Source organism: Callithrix jacchus, chromosome 3 (assembly GCF_049354715.1).
Source record: "Callithrix jacchus isolate 240 chromosome 3, calJac240_pri, whole genome shotgun sequence".
NCBI lineage: Eukaryota > Metazoa > Chordata > Mammalia > Primates > Cebidae > Callithrix > Callithrix jacchus.
In genome coordinates this window covers 26,335,702-26,357,429 of record NC_133504.1, presented here as the reverse complement: position 1 = coordinate 26,357,429, position 21,728 = coordinate 26,335,702, and the positions used below count along the sequence as shown (strand labels likewise).

Genomic DNA, 21,728 nt, shown 5'->3' with positions numbered 1-21,728 from the left:
AGGAGAAAATTTCTCTGGAGGAAATAACATAATTTGGACCTCTGTGTGTTTTTTTTTCCACATAATGTTCATCACTTAATAAAAGTTGCAATTTGAGAGGCTGAGGTGAGAGGACCCCTTGAGGCCAGGAATTTGAGACCAGTCTGTTCAACATAGTGAAACCTTGTCTCGAACAAAACCAAAAAACTAGCAGGGCATGGTGGCACATGCCTGTAGACCTAGCTACTCAGGAGGCTGAGATGAGAGGATTACCTGAGCCCAGGAGTTTGAGGCTGCAGTGAGCTATGATCATGACACTGCACTCCAGCCTTAATAACAGAGTAAGACCTTGTCACAAAGAGATAAAAATAAAAAAATAAAAATTACCAGGTATACCCATAGGCAGGACCACATGATCCCAAACCAAGTGAAAGAACAGACTACAAAACAAATCTTCAGGCTATCCATATACTAAAAGTTGGTAAAATCTTTAAAAAAACTATAATTAACATGTTTAAGAACAGAGAGGAGAATGTGAACAAAATAAATTAAATGATGAATAAAATAACTGCACCAGTGATTTAGATCTACAACAGATTCAAATAGAAATTCTCAAAATGGAAAAACAAAACAATAACATTAAAAACTCAATAGGCATTAAATGGCAGACTAGAGACAATATATAGAAAGCAGGATCAGTGAACTAGAATATCTAAACCAAAGCACAGAAAGAAAAATAAAAAAATAAAACCCAGAATAAAGCACTGAAAACATATGGGGCTCTTTTCTGTTAAATCAGAAAAGATTTAACATCTGCGTAATCAGAGTGCAAAAATAGAGGGCACAGAGAACAAGGTAGAAGCAATATTTGAAGAAATAATAGCTAGGACATTCTTAAAACTGATTATAGTCACCAACCTACAGCTTCAAGAAACTCTGCGTCCTCAAACAGAACAAACACAAAGAAAACGCACCAAGATACCTCACAGTAAGACTGCTGAAAACAAAGACAGAGAAATCTTAAAGGCAGAAAAAAGAGAATTTTTAATAGAACAACAACAAAGATTTACAGCGTACTTTTCTACAGAAATGATAGAAGTCAGAAGACAATGGAGTGACATCTTCAGGTAAAGCATTAAAAGAAATTAACTGCCAATTTATAATACTTCTATATCAGCAAAAATATAATTTAAAAATGAAAGTAAAATAAAGATGTCTACTAGGCAAACAAAACAAAGAATCTGTCACAAGCAAATTTCTTGCACTGTAAAAAATGCAAGAGTTTCTTAGACACAAGGAAAATGATCCCAGTGGGAAACATGACATAGTACAAAGTAATAAACACCAACAGAACAAGCAATTATGTGAATAAATATAATAAACACAGACTCTGTAAAATAATGCTGCAATGTCTTATGGGTCTTAAATGTAGTAAGAATTAAAATGCATGCAACATAAAGGCCAAAAACTGAAGCTCAATAAATGTAGTGAATGTATTCTAAGATTCCAGTATTAAAAGCAGTAAAAGTGATCATTTATATTATACTGTTATAACTCAAGGTAAATGTTGCCATCTCTTGGGTAACAAATAATAGAGTAATTTTAAGAATTTTGTTCAATTAAAAGAAGGCATTAATGGTCACCACTGCTCTGACACTCTAATGGGAGGAAACAGAAAAGGGTGACTTTTCCCTAAGGGTGGGGGTTTTGCCTTAGCAGCTAAACTTCTGGGCAGAGATAACACTGGTGTCTAAAACCATAAAGGTTCTTTCAGTTTCCCAATTCAGCCAAGTACCGTTCCTTGAGGCATCTCCATTCATTTATTCATTCACTCCCCAGACAAAACCTTACTAAGGGGTACCTGGTACTGTGCTGTGGCATGGCCCATAGAAACAGATCCAGAAACAAACCCAGTCTTCAACAAACTCACATGCTATAGAGACAGACAGTTACACCAGACCTCTCTCAACCTCAAAGGTGCAAACAAATCACCTGGTAATACTGCAGGTCTGGGAGAGAACTTGAGATTCTGCATTTCTAACAAGCCCCTAGGTGATGCTGATGTTGTTGACTGGAGAAATGCACTGAGTTACAACTAAAAGACAGAGTGAGAAGCAATATGATAAAACTAGCTCAGAGAGGTGAAATAGCTCACTAAGATTCACAATAACTTGAATAACTGGATGGGACCCAAGATACATCTGACTCCAAAATCTGTGTATGCTCTTTCCTGCCTCCCTTAAGAAAAAGAAAGGGGACTGTGGAAACAGGGGAAGTTTCTCAGTCCGATTTGTTCTGTTATGACAGAACACCTGAGACTGGGTAATTTACAAAGAAAAGAGGTTTTATTTAGTTCATGGTTCTGCAGGCTGGGAAGTTCAATGGCATGGCACTGGCTTCTGGTGAAGGCTTTGGTGCTGCATCATAACACAGAGGAAGGTCAAAGTGGGAACAGAAAAAGGGACCAAACAAGAGGAAGAAACTCACTTTACAACAACCTGTTCTCTTGGAAACTAATCCATTCCTGCAAGAGTAATAACTAGCTCACTCCTACAATATGGCATTAATCGATTCATAAGAAATCCATCTCCATGACCCAAACCTCTTCAGCTAGGCCCCACCTCTCAATACTGCTGCAATGGAAATTAAATTTCAACATGAGTTTTGACAGGGACAAAACATATAACATATCCAAACCATAGCAGGTTGAGTGGGCATTTAGTCCAACCTTTGGGCAAAGTTGCCCAAGTTGGATCTTAATAGATGAATAGGAGCTTGCCTGGCAAAGAAGTAGGGATGGAACAGGGCTCCCAGTGCAGTAACTGGCACAAAATCACAAAGGGCGAGCATCTGGATTTCAATCTCATTCCACCACCGATAAGCTTTAAAATGAAGGACAACTTACCTAATTGCCATTTCTCAGTTTCCTCAACTAAAAAGTGGAGATAATCATAACAGCACCCACATCATTGGGCTGGTGTGAGAAATGAGTTGGTATGTATAAAGGGTTTTGAAGAGTGTGTGGCACAGAGTAAGTGCTCATTAAACATTAGCTCTTATTATTCCAGCAGTTATTCAATATAAGGGGTGAGCAATGGAAGAAATGAGGGTACTTCACGCAGAATGATTCCTCCTTTGTCTGGGACTGGCCTGTCAGGGCGGAGACTGGAAAAGCACTGCAATTACTGCCCAGAAGGATTTATTCCCTGTTCTGCTGGTGAGGGATCCTGTTGTATTCCCAAGGACACCATCCCAAAGCAGCTTCCACCCCAAAACACTTTCACATCTGTTAGCTCATCTCTTAGTGACTCCAGAGGGCAGCCAGAATCACATTCTCCATTCTAACAAAGGAACACTGATACCCAGAGAAGTAAAGTGACTTGCCCATTACCTCCCTGGGTATTAGAGACATGCCTATGTAAGTGCCTCCTACAACTGTGGGGTCAAAGCGGAAGTACTCTGCAGTCTGTGTAGTACGTTAGTTATTATCTTTCACATAAGCAGATTTCTTTGCTCCCTGCTGGGGACTGTAACATGCTCAGCCATTGCTGAGGAACTGTGCCAAATCTAGGTGCCTGTCACAGCTCTCCTGGAGAATCCTCAGTAGCTTCCCACCCCCTCTTTGGGATACTGCAGCTGCAGCCACTGCTTCTCAGGCTCAGGCCACTTAATATGCAGCCCCACCAACATCAAATCTTTGGGCATGGGCAGGGGCCGGGCATCTGCCTCCTAGAGACTTGAGCAAAGCAGCAGGAGGGCCTGGCAGGAGAGGAAGGGCTGGGCAACCAGAGGACTCCAGCAGGGTGGTCCAAAGAGAAGAGGCTTTCTGACATCCCCAGCATGGCCTGACCCCTTGTCCTGCCTGCCCTCTGGACAGAGAGAGACTCATTACCCAGTTAGATACTAGGCAGCGAGAGGAGGAAGCTAATAATTCTAGCACTAGCTAATTAATGCTGCCTTTTCTATTAACATTCTCTGGAGTGCTCCACTTCAATCATATGATCTGTCCAGGAAGAGAGGCTGCTGTCAGTCCAGAGAAAGTAAGCAAGAGGAAGTGAAGGAAGGAGGGAAACAGAGATAGAGGAAAAGAGGAGAGAGACAGAGGGGAGAGTGGAATGATGGGGGATAAAGGAGAGACTGAGATGCAAACAGGGAGACAGGAAGACACAGAAAGAGTGACTAAGGATGTGGGGGAGTGGATGGGTACGCAGCAGACGACTTGCAAGAGAGGCCTGTCAGGGGCGGGAATTGCTCCTGTAATATGCAAGATTCCTATCAATAAGATAATTAAATTTTGCAATGCCCTAACACGAGCCTGCCAGCTTGCCTAGGGGATAGTAACTGCTCTGAAGCCCAATTTGTATTTCCACTGGAGGCAGCTCTGACTGACCCCATCTCCAAAGGGAAAAACCAAGTCTGCACATGGAGGTGAGGAGTGTGGGAGCCTCTGCCCCATTCTTGGCCTCAGAAGAAGAAAGCTGTTGGGAATAAGGTGGAGAGGTGAGGGGCCACTTGCAGTTTTCTGGGAACTACATCCATTCATCCTGCCATGCCTCAGCCTGCCGTCGGTGGCGTATGGTTTAGTGCGTTGGTGTTGTAGGTGGCCAAAGGCCAGGATTCTGGGTCAAAGCAACAGTCCCTGAGTGATCTGAAGGCCCCTTGATTCCATTGCTATTCCACCAGGAATGTTACCCCCTTCCCCCTGGGTTCCACACTAAATTCATCATTCAAGTCCTTGTTCAAATATCATCTCTGCCAAGAAGCCTTTATAGATCTGAACGCCCACCCCCCACCAGCTGCTAAGCTTCTCACCATCCTTACTAGATTTGGCCTGGAGGTAAAAATTACTGCAGGGAAGGGAGGGAGAGGCAGCGAAGCAGAGTATTAAGAGCTACAGCTTCGGAGGCAGACAGACTTGGGTGCAAATCAAGATTTAGGGCAGGTAATTTAACTTTGCTGAGCGTCAGTCTTCCCATCTGCAGAATGGGTGTAACAGTGCTCACCACCAAAATTGTCGGAAGAATGGCATACACAACAGACCCAGCACAGTGCCTGGTGGGTATAAATGCCTGGAAAATGGCAGCTTCTATTCTTTTACTTGCTCCTTCCCTCCAAAGGCTGGAAGCCCTAACAGATACATGGAGCAGGCAGTGTTTTCCAAAGATGGCTGCAACAACATCTGCCATCTCAGGTCCTTATCTCAAGATGTGACATTGACACTCCTCCCATCAAGCAGGGAAGGCTGCCAAAGGCCCACCTGGATTCAAGAGGAAGGAATGCAGACATTAGGAAATAAAGAGGCGGCTTCCTCCCGGCACTCTTTGGATGCTCATCCTTGGTATTAGCCACCATGCTAGCAGAATGCCCAAACTAGCCCATACAGACAAATCACACGTAGGACTTCCTGCCGACAACCAAGCTGACAGCCAGCATCAAACACCATGTGCTGTGAGCATGTAAGTGACATTGCTGCAGATAATCCTAGCCCCCAGTCATTGAGTAACCCCTAGCCTTTCAGTCTTTCTAGCCAAGGCCCAGACACCATGGAGTGGAGCTCAGCCATCCTCACCTGTGCCCTGTCCTGACCCGCAGAATGCTCGAAAGTTATACATCTCTGCACTCTGGGATGCTTCGATACATAGCTTGGGAGGACACAAGTGTCCAGGAATTTATCCATTTCTTCCAGGTTTACTAGTTTATGTGCATAGAGTTGTTTGTAATATTCTCTGATGATGGTTTGAATTTCTGTGGGTTCTGTGGTGATTTCCCCTTTATCATTTTTTATTGCATCTATTTGGTTATTCTCTCTTTTCTTTTTGATTAATCTGGCTAGTGGTCTATTTTGTTAATCTTTTCAAAAAACCAGCTCTTGGATTTATTGATTTTTTGAAGGGTTTTTCATGTCTCTATCTCCTTCAGTTCTGCTATGATCTTAGTTATTTCTTGTCTTCTGCTAGGTTTTAAGTTTATCTTGCTCCTCTAGCTGTTTCAATTTTAATGATAGGGTGTCAATTTTGGATCTCTCCACTCTTCTCATGTGGGCACTTATTGCTATATATTTTCCTCTAGAGACTGCTTTAAATGTGTCCCAGACATTCTGATATGTTGTGTCTTCATTCTCACTGGTTTCGAAGAACTTCTTTATTTCGACCTTCATTTCATTGTTTATCCAGTCAACGTTCAAGAGTCAATTGTTCAGTTTCCATGAAGCTGTGCGGTTCTGAGTTAATTTCTGAATTCTGAGTTCTAACTTGATTGCACTGTGGTCTGAGAGACTGTTATGATTTTTGTTCTTTCACATTTGCTAAGGAGTGATTTACTTCCAATTTTATGGTCAATTTTAGAGTAGGTGTGATGTGATGCTGAGAAGAATGTATATTCTGTGGATTTGGGGTGGAGAGTTCTGTAAATGTGTATCAGGTTTGCTTGTTCCAGGTCTGAGTTCAAGTCCTGGATATTCTTGTTCATTTGCTGTCTGGTTGATCTGTCTAATATTGACAGTGGAGTGTTAAATTCTCCCAATATTATTGTGGGGGAGTCTAAGTCTCATTGTAAGTCATTAAGAATTTGCCTTATATATCTGGGTGCTTCTGTATTGGGTGCATATATATTTAGGATTGTTAGCTCTTATTCTTGTATCAATCCTTTAACCATTATGTAATGTTCTTCTTTGTCTCTCTCTCTCTTTTTTGGAGAGAAGGAAAGAAAAAAAGTGAAGGAGAGGAAGAAAGAGGAAGAAAAAAGGGAGAGAGAAAGGAAATGTTGCTTTATTCTAAAAAATGGGTATTAATAATGGCTGATCAATACTTCATTTAAACCTATGAGTAGGTATGATGTGGTATTGACAAGAATGTATATTTTGTATATTTAAAGTGAAGAGCTCTATATATATTTATTAAGTGTACTTGTTCCGGATCTGAGTTTGAGTCCTGGATATCCTTATTAATTTTCTGTCTCATTGAGTCTAAGTCTCTATGTATCTGGGTGTTAGGATCATTTGCTCTTGTTGTTGCATTTATCCTTTTACCACTATATCTTTGTTGCTTTAAAATCTATTTTATCAGATGCGAGAATTCCAACTCCTGCTTTTTATATATTTTTGCTCTCCATTTGGTTGGTAAATCTTTCTTCATCCCTTTGTTTTGAGTCTTTGCATATCCTTGCATGTGGAATGGGTCTGGATGTAGCATACTGTTGAGTTTTGGCTTTATCTTTTGATTGGGGGATTTAGTCGATTTAAATTTAAGATTACTATTATTTGATGTTAACTGGCTGTTTTGTCCATTCATTGATGTAAATTCTTCATTATGTTGATGCTTTTTACTTTTTAATATATTTTTAGAAAGGCTAATACTGGTTGTTTCTTTCTATGTGTAATGCTTCTTTCAAAAGCTCTTGTAAAGCAGGCCTGGTGATAATAAAATCTCTGAGTACTTGCTTGTTCATAAAAGATTTTATTTTTCCTTCAGTTGTGAAGCTTAGTTTGGCTCAATATAAAATTCTGGGCTGAAAGTTCTGTTCTTTAAGGATGTTGAATATTGGACCCCACTCTGTTCTGGCTTGTAGGGTTTCTGCTGAGAGATCTGCTGTAAGTCTCATAGGCTTCCCTTTGTGGGTAATCTGACCTTTCTCTCTGGCTGCCCTTAGTATTTTCTTTTTCGTTTCAATCCTCGTGAATCTAACAATTATGTGCCTTGGGGTTGCTCTTCTTGAGGAATATCTTTGTGGTGTTCTCTCTATTACGTGGGGTTGAATATTGTCCTGCTTTGCTAGGTTCGAAAAATGTTCCTGAATAATATCCTGAAGAATATTTTCCAGCTTGGATTTATTCTCTTTGTTGCATTCAGATACGCCTATCAAACATAAATTAGGTCTTTTCACACAGTCGCATATTTCTTGGAGGCTTTGCTTATTCCTTTTTATCCTTTTTTCTCTATTCTTCTCTTCTTGTTTTATTTCATTAAGTTGGTCTTTGACCTCTGATATCCCTTCTTCTGCTTGATCAATTTGAGTGTTTAAACCTGTGCATACTTCTCGGAGTTCCCATATTATATTCTTCAGTTCCATTAATTCACTTATATTCCTCTCGAAATTGTCTGTTCTCATGATTTCATCAAACCTTTTTTCAAAGTTCTTAGTTTATTTACATTGAGCCACAACATGTTCTTTTAACTCACAGAAATTTCTTATTATCCATCTTCTGAAGCCTGATTCTGTTAATGGGATGCACTCGTTCTCCATCAAGCCTTGTTCCCTTGTTGGTTAGGAACTGTGATCCTCTTTAGAGGAAGAGGCATTCTGATTTTGAGTATTCTCAGCCTTTTAACGCTGTTTTCTTCACATCATTGTAAATTTATCCACCTGTCGTTTTTGTAATTACCAACTTTCAAATTAGGTCTCTGAGTGGACGTCCAAGTTGTTAATTCCCAGCGCTGGAATCTGAGCAATACACTGTGCCAGCCACAACAGCGGCGTTAAGACTGATGGTGCTTTTCTGCCCGGGAATCACCAGTCTGGCTTCCTTCTTGAGTCCGTAATAGGCGACTCTGCCTTCCCGGAGCTCCAAACGCCAGTCAGAAGAAAAACCAGTCCCGTTTACTCTGCACCAAGAACTGCTGCACCGAGGTGCCAGCAAAACCGCTGCAAAAAAGTCACGCTGGTGACCAATGGGGCTCCTCCACTGGGAATCTTCTGCTGCATGAGTGACAAAAATTTGTCTGAAAGTGTGGCATTCTCTCTTTCTCTGTGCTTTCACTGGGAGCTGCAATCTCGAGATGTTAGTGATCAGCCATCTTGGATTGTTCCCCTTTGTCTCTTTTGATCTTTGTTGCTTTAAAGTCTATTTTATCTGAGATGAGAATTGCAACTCCTGCTTTTTTTTTTTTTTTTTGCTCTCCATTTGCTTGGTAAATCTTCCTCCATCCCTTTATTTTGAGCCTTTGTGTATGTTTGCATGTGAGATGGGTTTCCTGGATACAGCACACCGATGGGTTTTGGCTTTTTATCCAATTTGCCATTCTGTGTCTTTTGATTGGTGTATATAGCCCATTTACATATAGGGTTAATATTGTTATGTGTGAATTTGATACTGCCATTTTGATTCTAGCTGGCTGTTTTGCTCGTTAGTTGATGCAGATTCTTTAGCATTTGGTATGTTTTTGGAGTGGCTGGTACTGGTTGTTGCTTTCTATGTGTAGTGCCTCTTTCAGGTGCTCTTGTAAAGCAAGCCTGGTGGTGACAAAATCTCTGAGTACTTGCTTCTTCATGAAGGATTTTATTTTCCCTTCACTTATGAAGCTTAGTTTGGCTGGATATGAAATTCCGGGTTGAAAGTTCTTTTCTTTAAGGATGTTGAATACTGGCCCCCATTCTCTTCTTGCTTGTAGGGTTTCTGCTGAGAGATCTGCTGTGAGTCTAATGGGCTTCCCTTTGTGGGTAACTCTACCTTTCTCTCTGGCTGCCCATGGCATTTTCTCCTTCATTTCAACCCTGGTGAATCTGATGATTATGTGCCTTGGGGTTGTGCTTCTTGAGGATTATTGTTGTGGTGTTCTCTGTATTTCCTGGATTTGAATATTGGCCTGCCTTTCTATGTTGGGGAAGCTTTCCTGGATAATATCCTGAAGAGTGTTTTCCAGCTTGGATTCATTCTCTTCATCACATTCAGGTACACCTATCAAACGTAGATTAGGTCTCTTCACATAGTCCCACATTTCTTGGAGACTTTGTTCATTCCTTTTTGTGCTTTTTTCTCTAATCCTGCCTTCTCATTTTATTTCATTGAGTTGATCTTCAACTTCTGATATCCTTTCTTCTGCTTGGTCAATTCGGCTGTTGAAACTTGTGCATGCTTTGCAAGTTCTCGTGTTGTGTTTTTCAGCTCCATCAATTCACTCATATTCCTTTCTAAGTTGTCCATTCTTGTTATCATTTCATCAAATCTTTTTCCAAGGTTCTTAGTTTCTTTGCTTTGATTTAGAAGATGTTCTTTTAGCTCATAGAAGTTTCTCATTACCCACCTTCTGAAGTCTGATTCCATCATTTCATCACACTCCTTCTCCATCCAGCTTTGTTCCCTTGCTGGTGAAGAGTTGTGATCCCTTGTAGGAGGTGAGGTGTTCTGCTTTGGGTGTTTTCCTCCTTTTTGCGCTGGTTTCTTCCCATCTTTATAAATGTATCCACCTGTCATCTGTGTAGTTGCTGATTTTCAAATTCGATCTCTGAATGGACGTCCAGATTGTTGATGATGAAGTTATTTCTGCTTCTTAGTTTTCCTTGTAACAGTCTGGCCCCTCTCCTTTAGGATGGCTGAGGTCCACTCCAGGCCCTGCTTGCCCTGGGGGGGGTCACGTGTAGCAGCTACAGAACAGTAAGGGTTGCTACCAGTTTCTTCTTCTGCTTTGTCCCAGAATGATGCCCACCAAATGTCAGTCTGATCAGTCCTTTGTGAGGTGACTCTTTGGATATACAAGGGTCAGGGAGCTGCTTGAGGAGACAGTCTGAGCTGCTAGGGAGGTACGTTTAAGTCTGCTGCAGCAGAACTCATAAACCCCCCCTTTTTCCCTAGGTGCTCTGTCCTGGGGAGTTAGGGCTTTATTTATGAGTATACATTGCATTGTTGCCTTTTTTTTCTTTTCAGGGCTTTCCTGCCCAGCAAGGAGGCAGCCTAGGCACTGCTTGCAGAGGCTTTGCTTAGCTGCTGTGGGTTCTGCCCTGCTGCTGGCTCTGTCCTGCTCCTGTGCATATTTCCCTGCAGTCCTGTTTATATGGATGTGGTTAGAACTGCCTCAGCAGTGTTGGCCCCCTCTGTAATGACAGACTCTCTTTGTTATTGTGGGTTGCCTTGGCAATGGCAGGCTGCATCAGCAATGGAAGACTACCTCCATAGGGGTGGAGTGCCTCGGCAATGGCAGATGCCCCTCCCCCATAGAGCTGGGCCGTCCCAGTTTTAGCTGTGCTTGCCATGAAACTCTCAACCCTGAGCGTTTCCAATTTTTTTTTGTTTGGTTTTGTGGGCATGGGACCTGCCGAGCCTGATCACCTGGCTCCCTGCCTCAGAGCCCCCCATTTTTTTTAAGTTGAACAGTTGACTCTCTCCCAGGTGTTCTAGTTGCCTGCTGAAAGGGCACTGGGATCTGTGTGATTTCCCGTGTGGTGTCCCACTGCACCGGGTGAAACAACGTGGCTGTCCAGGAATCTCCTGGCCTGGCTTTATGTTTCAGTACTGTTTAAACAGATAAATGGGCTAATCTGCCTTCACAGATCTCCAACTGACAATCTGCCTTCCCAGATCTCCCTGTTTAACAGGGCAAACAGACGAGTGTATTTTGTACGGTGAGCCACTATGCTGCGGCACTGGCTGAAACAGCTGCACCAGCTGAAACAGCTGCGCTGGCCAAAACAGCCATGCTGGCAACCCGTGAGGCTCCTTCATCTGGGCAACTCTTGGTCTGCGGGCAATAAAGATCCATCTGGAAATGCGGCATCCACTCACTTTCTTCTCTATCACTGGTAGCTTCAATCCTGAGCTGCTCCTACAGTGCCATCTTACCCCAAATCCTCTCCAACAATGCTTGGGAGAGCTGTTTTTGAAGCTGAAGGGAAAAGGCAATCTTCAAGTCACAGGTCAGATGGACTTCCCCATTTGGACAGAACGGGGCTTTGGTGGGAGGCGGTGTTGCCTCAAAAACATCCTCAGCCCCCTGCTAGGCCTCACTCTTCTCCAGAGCAAGTGGGGTTCCCAGGGATGTAAACCCATGTCAGAACCTTCCTGTGCTCTTGTTTATAACTTTCCTCCTCTGTCAGAGGATGACAAAACGCTTCCTTCTCCATTCCCCCATCCCAGCCAGACTAAAAAAATGTAATCAAAAAATCATATTAGACATGCAGATCTCACTTAAAATACATATATGTATATAAAATTTAATGTTGATTAGCAGCTAATCAGCTTTTTCTTGCTGGATCGGGGTGTTTTGCCATCCCTAGTTCAGCTCTGGTACTTGAACATCTCGAGGTGTTTGATTCTCTTACCCTTGGGTTGAGAGATTTGGGCAGAGGTGCAAAATGAGTTATTTTGAGTTGAATAGTTTCAGAGAAGGGAGGAAGGAAAAGAGGAGGCCTTGGTGCCACCCAGGCAAGGCATCACTGTCCTAAGTACAGATACTCCATCTTCTGAGAATCTGTCAATCTCTGGATGCCCCAGGTATGTACCTGACTGTCATCAGAATTCCAAACCTTTCTCCGAGACCTGGATACTGCACCTAGGCCAGGAGGCTGGAGAGGGACTGGAGATGTGGTGGTGAAACTGGGGCAAAATCATGCACATGGAGTGAAGTCAAAAGCCCAGCTTGTTCATTGCAGAAACTGATGCCCATTAAGATCATCATAATTAACTCTGCATCTGCCACGTGCTCAGTACTCCTTAGCCATCCTCTGTCATCCTCACATCAGCCCTGCAAGGACACTAGAGAAGGTATTATTAGCATCCACTTTTTACAGAAGCAAAATCAGAATTAGAAAGGTCACACAGCTACTAAGGGGCAGAACTGGAGTTTGAACTTCAGGTCTATTGATTCTAAAGCCCAGGCTCTTTTGGGCCATACCATGCAGCCTATGAGCTCTCTGATAGCTGAGATGTCAGCACTCATTGGAGAAACCCATTGTCTTTTAGCAAGTTTGCACCATCCCCATAAGATCAGAAATCACTCAGAGCCTAGCAATTCTGCTTTCAGTAGGCGGCAATTCAGGGCATGATAGAAAGGAAGTCTCCCACCAATCTCAGAAACTTGGCCTTCCCTTCAATGGGTCATGCGTGTGATGGATAATTCTATATGTCAAGTTGACTTAGCTATGGGGTGCCCAGACATTAGGCCAAACATGATTCTGTGTGTGTGTGTGTGTGTGTGTGTGTGTGTGTGTGTGACGAGAGAGAGAGAGAGAGAGAGAGAGAGAGTTTCCAGATAAGTTTGGGTTTTTTTTTTGAGATGGAGTCTTGCTCTGTTGCCCAGGCTGGAGTGCAGTGGCACAGTCTTGGCTCACTGCAACCTCCACCTCCCAGGTTCAAGTGATTCTCCTGTCTCAGCCTCCTGAGTAGCTGGGATTACAGGTGCATGCCACCATGCCTGGCTAATGTTTGTATTTTTAGTAGAGACGGGGTTTCACCATGTTAGCCAGACTGGTCTTGAACTCCTGCCTCAAGTGAGCTGCCCGTTTCAGTCCCCCAAAGTGCTGCGATTGCAGGAGTGAGTCACCAAACCCAGCCTACAGATAAGATTAGTTTCAGTACACAGAGTAGAGCAGATGGTGCTCACTAACAAGGGTTGGCCTCAACCAATCAGTTGAAGATCTGAATAAAACAAAAAGGCTGAGTAAGAGGGAATTCTTTTTGCTGAGTGCTAGAGCTTGGATATTGGTCTTGTCTTCTCTCTCTCTCTCTCGAGACAGAGTCTCACTCTGTTGTCCAGGATGGAGTGTAGTGGCATGATCTTGACTCACTGCAACTCTGCCTCCGAGATTCAAGCAATTCTCCTGCCCCAGCCTCCTGAACAGCTGGAACTATAGGTGTGCACCACCACACTCAGCTAATTTTTTTTTTTGTATTTTTAGTACAAACAGGATTTCACCACATTGACCAGGCTGGTCTCAAACTCCTGGCCTCATGACCCACTTGCCTCAGCCCCCCAAAGTGCTGGAGCTACTGCACCTGGCCGACATTAGTCTTTTCTGGCCTTTGGACTCAAACTGAAATATCAGCTCTTCTTGGATCTTCAGCCTGCCAACTTTCAGACTAGAACTTACACCATCGTCCCTCCTGGTCCTCAGGCCTTCAGTCTCCAACAGCAGCTATACCGTCAGCTCTCCTTGGTCTCCACCTTGCTGCCTGTAGATCTTGGGGCTTCTCAGCCTCCATCATCACATAAGCCAATTCCTTCTAATAAATCTCTCTCTGACATGTATAAATCTCCTGTCGTTTCTTTTTCTCTGGAAAACCCTAATACAATGGTGCCATGAAGCATCCCAGGGAGAAAGTAGGGGTGAAGCAGGCAGCCCCATCCTAGCAGCTGGATCCTAGGGCCCTCCCAGAGTCTTCTCTGAGGAAGTCCCAAGTACTACCTAGAATCTCAAATAAAAATGGCAACAGAGCCAGGGAATGCCTTCTAGATCCATAGAGGAAGGAGTGTGGCTGAGTGACTTTCCACACTTGTCTAAGCTCTTTCTCCAGCAAGAAAACCCAAAATCTATCATCCCATGTCCCCTGCTCCAGCCCTAGGGAAACCTGGCTTTGTGGCTGTGACTGAAACAGGCACCTACCCCCACTCCCCACTATGCCTGCAGCCTCCTAAGAAACACATCTTTATTGACTCAATTTGCCAGCAGACAATTCAGAGGTGTACAAACGACCACTCCTCTCTGAAAAGAAAATCTGGGCTTATTATTAGAAACCCAGGTTGGGGATGGGAGGGGAGTTGGGTGGGGCTCTGTGATGAGCCTGTCCAAGCCCCCTGTTTCTCAGAGAAGGTCAGGCTGCACAGATGGAGTGGATGAAGGATGACTGGCCTCCTGGGGCTGATAGCTGGTGAGGAAACTGTGGGCGCTGACTCATAAACTGAACGGCTCAATATTTATCAGGCAAACAAGCTTTGCCTGGGTCCATATGACACAAGGAAACATTCCAGCCAACACCAGAGGGATCCAAGGTTGACAGGCACAACAGCCACTGTCACTTTCCCTGTTCTGTATTCCCTCTCTAGTGGGCTCAGTGGGACAGAACTGGACCCCTGAGTGTTAGACCAAGAGGGAAATATGGAATGGGGATGGTGACACTGCTCCCCTGCTGAACCACAGCAGCTGGTATGATTATTATGAACTTCTTAGTTTGTAATAAGGTCTGGCCCCTGCTGCAGGTAGGACCACAAGTAGACTGGAGCGGACTCCTTTATTCTCTGCTGCAAACATCCTTGGACTGCAGTGTGAATTGGAGTGACCAGGCATATTGTTAAAGGGCAAATTCTAGGGTGATACTAGGTCAGATTCTGAGGAGCTGGGGCCCAGGAACCTGGGCTATGTTTCCTTTGGTTTGTTTTGAGATGAGGTCTCACTCTACTTCCCAGGCTGGACTCCAGTGACACTCACAGCTCAATGCAGCCTCGACCTCCGAAGCTCAAGTGGTCCTCCCACCTCAGCCTCCCGAGTAGCTCAGACTACAGGCGCATGCCACCACACCTGGCTGTCTTTTGAAAAAAAATTTTTTTGTAGTGATGGGGTTTTGCTAGGTTGCCTAGACTGATCTCAAATTCAAGCAATCTTTCTGCCCCGGTCTTCCAAAGTGCTGGGAATACAGGTGTCAGCCAACATGCCCAACCTGGAATCGGTATTTAAACACCTCCTCAGGTGATTCTGATACAGGTGGTCCAGGAGCATTCTTGAAACACCCTTGGTGCCCTGGTCCTCCTCCCCTCTTCCCAGTGGCTCCCTCCAGCAACTGATCCAGCCTTTGGCCTCCCTGCCCTCACCCAACATGGCTCACATATGCCCCTGAGGGTTCGGGGAATGGACTCAGGCTGTTGGATCACTTGCCAAGGCTCACTCCTCAGCAGAGTACTTTTTCCTGCAGCCATGGGGAGGGAAGAAATGACGGCATTTGGGCCAGCCTGACAGGGGAACACACACAGAACACCCAGATCAGCCAAACAGCTCTTCTTGGTAGAGCCAGATAGAAGAAGGAAATAGAGGTCCAAGGGCTTACTATCTGCCAGGCCCCTTACAAGGGGACTGGGTGGGGAGCTCACCATTCACTGATTACTACCGTGTGTCTGGCACATGGAAGGTGCTTTATTTATTTATATCATGTCTGATCCAACCCCTGCCCTGCAAGGCTGCCTGCAGAGCTGGGCTGGATTGGAGCCTCTGGAGGCAATGTCACAGCCCACCCTTCTGGCCACAGTGCTTTGCTGTCAAAAGTAATTCCATTGACTGACCCTCTCGGCCTCTTTTCCCCACCTGCTGCCCCTGCCTGCACAACTCAGGCCTCACCATCAAAACCCATCAGCTCTAGATCCTGAAGCCCACAAAGCAGCCTTGGCATCACTGGGAAAAGACAAAGGAAAGCTTAATAAAAGTGGCAACACTTACAGAACCTGTGAAATCTGACCAGGCTCCCAGATGCCCTGGCCTGAAAGGTCAGGCAGTTCCTGGAAACCCTCACTGCAGGCCTTAGCCAACCCATCCAGACCATCCCCTCTCACTGTATGGCTCCCATCCTCAGTCCCAAGTCCTGGGTGTGTGACACTGGACCACAGCTGCCAAATGCAGAGGAACCTCTGGGCCCAGCAGCCGGTCCAGGAGCCCAGCCCCTAGACCGCTGAGTTAATACAAAATAAAAAGATTCCAACTATATAAGACCAATAACTATGGCCATAAAAGCCAAATTGTATTTCTTCCTGGCTGATGAGCTCAGGGCCCTTTTCATTCTGAGCCTCGATTAACAAATATATAAAACAATTTCCCCAGCATCTCATCTTGGGATCTTGCTGCAAGTTCAAGCGTGGGGGCAAAGTAGGTGGAGGAAGCAGGCGATCTGTGCCTGGGGCAGCACAAGTGGCCCCAGGGACTTGAACCTGCCTGGACACTGGCATGCTGTGTGACCTAGAACAAGTCACTTCACATCTCTGGATAAGTAGTTTCTTTATCTGCCAGATGGGAAGCAGGAAGAGATGCTCTCTAAATCCTCTAATTCTCAGTCACCAACCATTTGGGGGAGGTAGAGCAAAGGAAGCTGAATGCTGAGAGGCTCCCCTTCATCTCTCTACAGGATAACTGGCACTGGCAGCATGCAGGGATCCTGCTGTCTTTGGAGGGGGCATGCACAGAGTCAAGGCCAAGTGGCAAGAGCAGCTGAATAGCCAATAGCCATGTGCTGGGTGCCATCAGCTTTGCTGGGACCCAGCAGGTGGTCACTGGCCAGTTCCTAGCTCTGGGGAAGGCTTGGGAGACTACAATCCCTTCCACAGCTCCAGCATGCCCAGACCACAATCCATGGGTCCAGGAATGTTGCAAAAACTCTTCTTTGCCTCATACCACCCAAAGAGAAGCTGGAGGATGCATCAGAAACTAAACGTGCTCAAACCTGTTGGGAGGCTGGGATGGAGCTCGGGATGGAGCTCTGGGAGAGGACTGTACCCACAGCCTCACTGCCTGGGAAGGAAGAGAGAACCTTAGGGCAAATCTCTCTCTGAGAACTTGGGGCTCCCTGATCCCCTGCTGCCTGGGCTTGTGATGGGCCGAGGAGACCAGCAGCAGAGGAAAGTGGGGAGGAGACAGTGGAGGCTGCCCTTGTGATCCTGAGCCAGAGCCTTTTCTTTTCTCATCTTCAATCCTCTCGTGGGGGTGGGGAGCAGTGGGGACAAATTGTGTTGCATTCATGCAGCAACTTCCAGCTTGTGGATCATTTTTGTGTAGGTTTCTCCTCCTAGGAATTATTTCCAATTTGCAGACATGAAAACTGAGACTAAGGAAGTGGAGGGACTTATTTAAACCTGATTTCTGATGAGCTCAGTACCCTTTTCACTGTGGTAGATTTTATTTGAGTCCTTTATATTTGAATATCTCAGGGTCCTAGATCAGTCCTTCCAACCCCCACTTGGGTGTGTGTGCATGCACGCACCTGCATGTACACACACACACACACATACACACACATGCATGCACACACACACACACACACAGAGCATCCACCCTTCTGGTCACAGCTTAGTTATAGCACTGGCCGGACTGTGGGTTCCAGGGAAGGGAGAAGGGTAGAACTGGACTGACCTTCCAGTTCCCCATCACAGGTGCCAGGTGAGATCTCACCTTTGGTGCCCACACAGGTCAGTGGCTCCAGGGAAGGCTTTTTGGCTCTCCTGCTGAGTGACAGCTCAGGCATGGATAGTGGGAAGCAGGTGTCTGTCCAGGAGGTGGGCTCAGTACCCCTCAGTCCCTGGGGCCAGCACAGAGGCCCTTGCTCTGGGGTGGGGCAAGTCTGACACTGGCCTCAGCCTCAGCACACCCTCCACAATGATGCAACTGCCTACAGAGATAGGAGTTGAGGATTGGTGCTCAGCCACTGGGGCAGAGGACCCTCAAACACTGCCCTCCCCCAACTCTGCTGCATTCCTCATAAAATGCTTGGGAGGCTCACGGCCCCAGGAACTAGGAATTGTTGCTCCCAGCCCCACAAGCCAAGAAAGACCCAGCAAAGCTACCTGGACTCAAAAATCCCAGAACCCTTCCCTCACACCTCAACCCTGCTCAATGGTGGAGTGTTACCAAAGTCTCATGGGAATGCCTCTCCCCACGCACCAGTTCTTCCATGATAATGAAGCTCTGTCTCCTATTTGAATTTGGGCAAGTCTTTCCTTCTCCTGGGCCTCAGTATACCCTTCTGTCAAATGGAGGGCTGGACTCAAGCTTTCAGATGCCTCCCAGTTCTATCATTTGGAGTCCCTAGAGGGCAGGACACTGCAGTGTGACACAGGAGAGAGGATGGGGTAATTTAGGGCTGGGGAGCCAGTTGAGGTCAAAAGGGTTGTAGATTCCCTGGGTCCTGAGGCAGCAGCCTCCATCTTCTTTCAGCAGGTTTCAATCCATGCCACAGTCAGAAGCCAGAGACACCCCAGGACCAGAGGGTTCTGCAGAATGGGATGAGGGTGGGGCAGGCAGTGAGAAGGCAACATTCAGGGAGTCAGTCTCTCTACCCAACCTGAGCCAAGAGTGTTCTGGGCCCCTCATTACTCTAGGACCGGGGGGAACCAGCTGGAGGAGGTGAAGGCTGGGAATGCTTTGAGAGTAGTTCTGCAGAGGGAGAAATAAGCTACTTAAGCTACTCAGTCTTTTAGGCGGGTGACAGCCTAAAATTGATTTCTATTCAAGTGCTGTCCCAGGCAAGGTGGTGGCAGAGAAGGCAGAAGCCTCCTTCCCAGAAGCAAACACCTCCATGCACACCCCTTGAGCATCAGAGCAACTTCTGAGCAGGGTAGCAGCACAGCCACCCCATTCCCCCAGACCTGGGCTCAGCTGCCAATTCTCCATGCTGGAGAATCCTCCCTCAGGATGGGAGGACGTCTAGGACTCTCCAGTCCAGTGCTGTTGAGCTGCTGAGCAGGGCAGCTCCTCAGCTTTTCCTGGGGTGGGGGACATTCTTTCAAGTTTGGGGGGTGAGAACAAGAAAAGGATTCTTCCTTTTGCCCATATTTGGGGTCAGGCCCTGCCAAATCAAAGCCCTGACTATCAAAGTCCCTCAGCCCCCTCCCCAATTCCTACATTTACCAATTCATTCACTCATTCACTTGTTGGTGCTTGCTATATAAAATAAGGATGTTCTGCTAAATCATATATTTATATTATATTTATAATATAAATAGCCTGCCACTGCCCATCAGCTCCTCTGCCCCTTGGCATCAGTTCCAAACCGTCCCCTTCCTCACTCCCAGAGTAAACCAGCCAGCAGGGGCTCTGCTGGGCTCCATCTGCCTCCTCACCAGCACTGTGACCTCAGAGGGTGACTTGACCTCTCTAACCTCAGGCCCCTCCATTGTGAAAATGAAATCAGAGCACCTCCCTCTTGGGAGGCCAGGGGAATCACATCAGTTAAGGTCCATGAAGCATTCAGCCCACTGCCTGGCATGTGGCTGATGTCAGAGGGGTGCAGGGGAGAGGACTAGAGCAATGACAGCAAGCAGCATTTCACCTCTGCTCTTGGAAGGAACCTGTTGGGTTTACCAGCTGCATCAGTTCAGTGCCCTTCCCTGGCGTGGTTTGGACACTTCCCACTCACCCAAGGAATCCAGCCTGGCTGCCTGGGAAGATCCCTGGCCTGGGATTTGAGACTCAGGCTCTGCTACCAACACACTATGTGATGCTGGGCAACTCACTTGCCCTCTCTTAAGTAACTCCCCCATCTGCAGAGGCCTCTCATATCCTTGACCTTTTACAGAGTTAAGTTGTCTTCAATAGTCCAAGCTTCACAGCTTCAGCCCCATTCCAGTCTCTCCCGGGGACTCAGCCCAAGCCCAGCCACAGCTCAGAAGCCTTGAGTATCCAGTCCAGGCCACTGATTGATAAGCAAAGGTGATGGTACTGCCCTTCACCTCTGGCCTATCTGGCAGAGAAATTTACATCCTTTTGAAACCCATCACATAAACACGTTTCTTGACAAGAAAATATTTATTGAGTGACAGTAACCAAAACAATATAGGGTACTGGGCAAAATGGGTTTTTTTGCTTCATTCACATCAAAATCTGATCCCAGTCTGGCCTCTTCTCACTGTGTGACCGTGGGCAAGTCTTTTCACTTCTCTGAACTTTGCTTTTCCCATATGTTAAATGAGGACGACAATTTATGTGCCATGAGATGGTGGCAAGGCATAAGTGAGACAGTCCACGTAAATGCTTAGCACCTGGCACATAGTAGATACTCTACACATGGAAGCTGAGTGTTGGTATTGTTAGCGCCAGCGTCACATCATAAGGCGGAGGCCCTGAGGCCACCAGCCATTTCTGGTGCCTGTTTCTAAAGAGCTTGACAAGACAGACACATTCCTCGCAATCCTCCCGTCCGTGTACCTTCCAGCTGGTGCAGAGAGGAGTGCGGCTGTCTGGTCTCCCAGCAGCCAGGCAGAGAGTGAGCTCACTGGGGGAGACTCTGCCACCATCCCTGGACTGGTCCTGCAACATCCATGCCTCCAGCCTTTGTTGAGCAGCTGCAGCATGAGCCACACTGTCTGCCCGTGAAATGCGACTTTTGGAAAACATGCATATTTGTGAGTTGGTGCATGTTTCTATTTTGGGCTGCCATGGCTCTCTTTATTTATTTTCCCCAGGCTTCGATGCTTTGGGATCCAGCTTGGAAGGGTGTTTTCACAGACTCTGACACCTCTCCTGGCTCCTTTGGCAAGACACATGCTCAGGGTAGGGGGAGGGCGGCAGAGAACAAGATTTCAGCTGACAAGCCCTCCTCCTTGGCTAGGACTGAAGGACAATTCCACACCCCTGCCTCACTGTCCCAGCCCTCAGTTTTTCCACATTTGGGTGTGGGGAGGAGTATGAGAAGGGTTCAGATGGGGAAACCATTTCAAAGAGGGGAAGGGAACCAAAAACGCTAATCACTGAGCTCCCGATTTTAACAATGTTAGCATCATTATCAATACTGATAGTATTGTTACTGTCAACCGTTACTACTGCCACCCCTACCATTTTGGGGTGCCTACTTTCATTGCTGGCAGTGGGCTGGCTGCTGGCCCTTAGGGACACTACCTCCTTGCTCAATATCTCACCTGGCTCATCTGTGGGGGCTATTTCTGTCATCCTCAGCTCATGGGGTTATAAAAAGAGGCTGCTTAGCCACATGGTGGTCATGGCTGTCTTCCCTCTTGGCATCAGAGCCTGGCCAGTAACCAACTGCCCATGGGCAGTCTACAGTTGGGTCTAAGTTCATGAGGCTGATTGCGAAGTGCTACTGACTGGGCAGGACCTCTAAAGCTGCTCTCAGCTGGTCCCTTCTCTTTGGCCATTTACAACCAGCCCAGCGTCTGCCACTTGGGAGGAAGGACCTTAACTGGGGCAATTCCATTTGCCTTTGATTACTAGGGGATTAGGGGGTGGGGAGGATGGGGAGACAAGGGAAGTATGTCTATACTAGCAGAGAAATGGATTTAAAACATTCAAGGACCAGGAGATCAGGAGATCCAGGTTTAAGTCTTCTATTCATTCGA

The 21,728-nt window shown here is 46.0% G+C and overlaps 1 pseudogene; it reads right to left on the bottom strand.

The window, feature by feature from the left end:
• Positions 1 to 21,321, bottom strand: part of LOC100410221 (protein dispatched homolog 3-like) — a 49,847-nt pseudogene extending 28,526 nt beyond the window's left edge.
• Between the last annotated feature and the right edge of the window lie 407 nt (positions 21,322 to 21,728).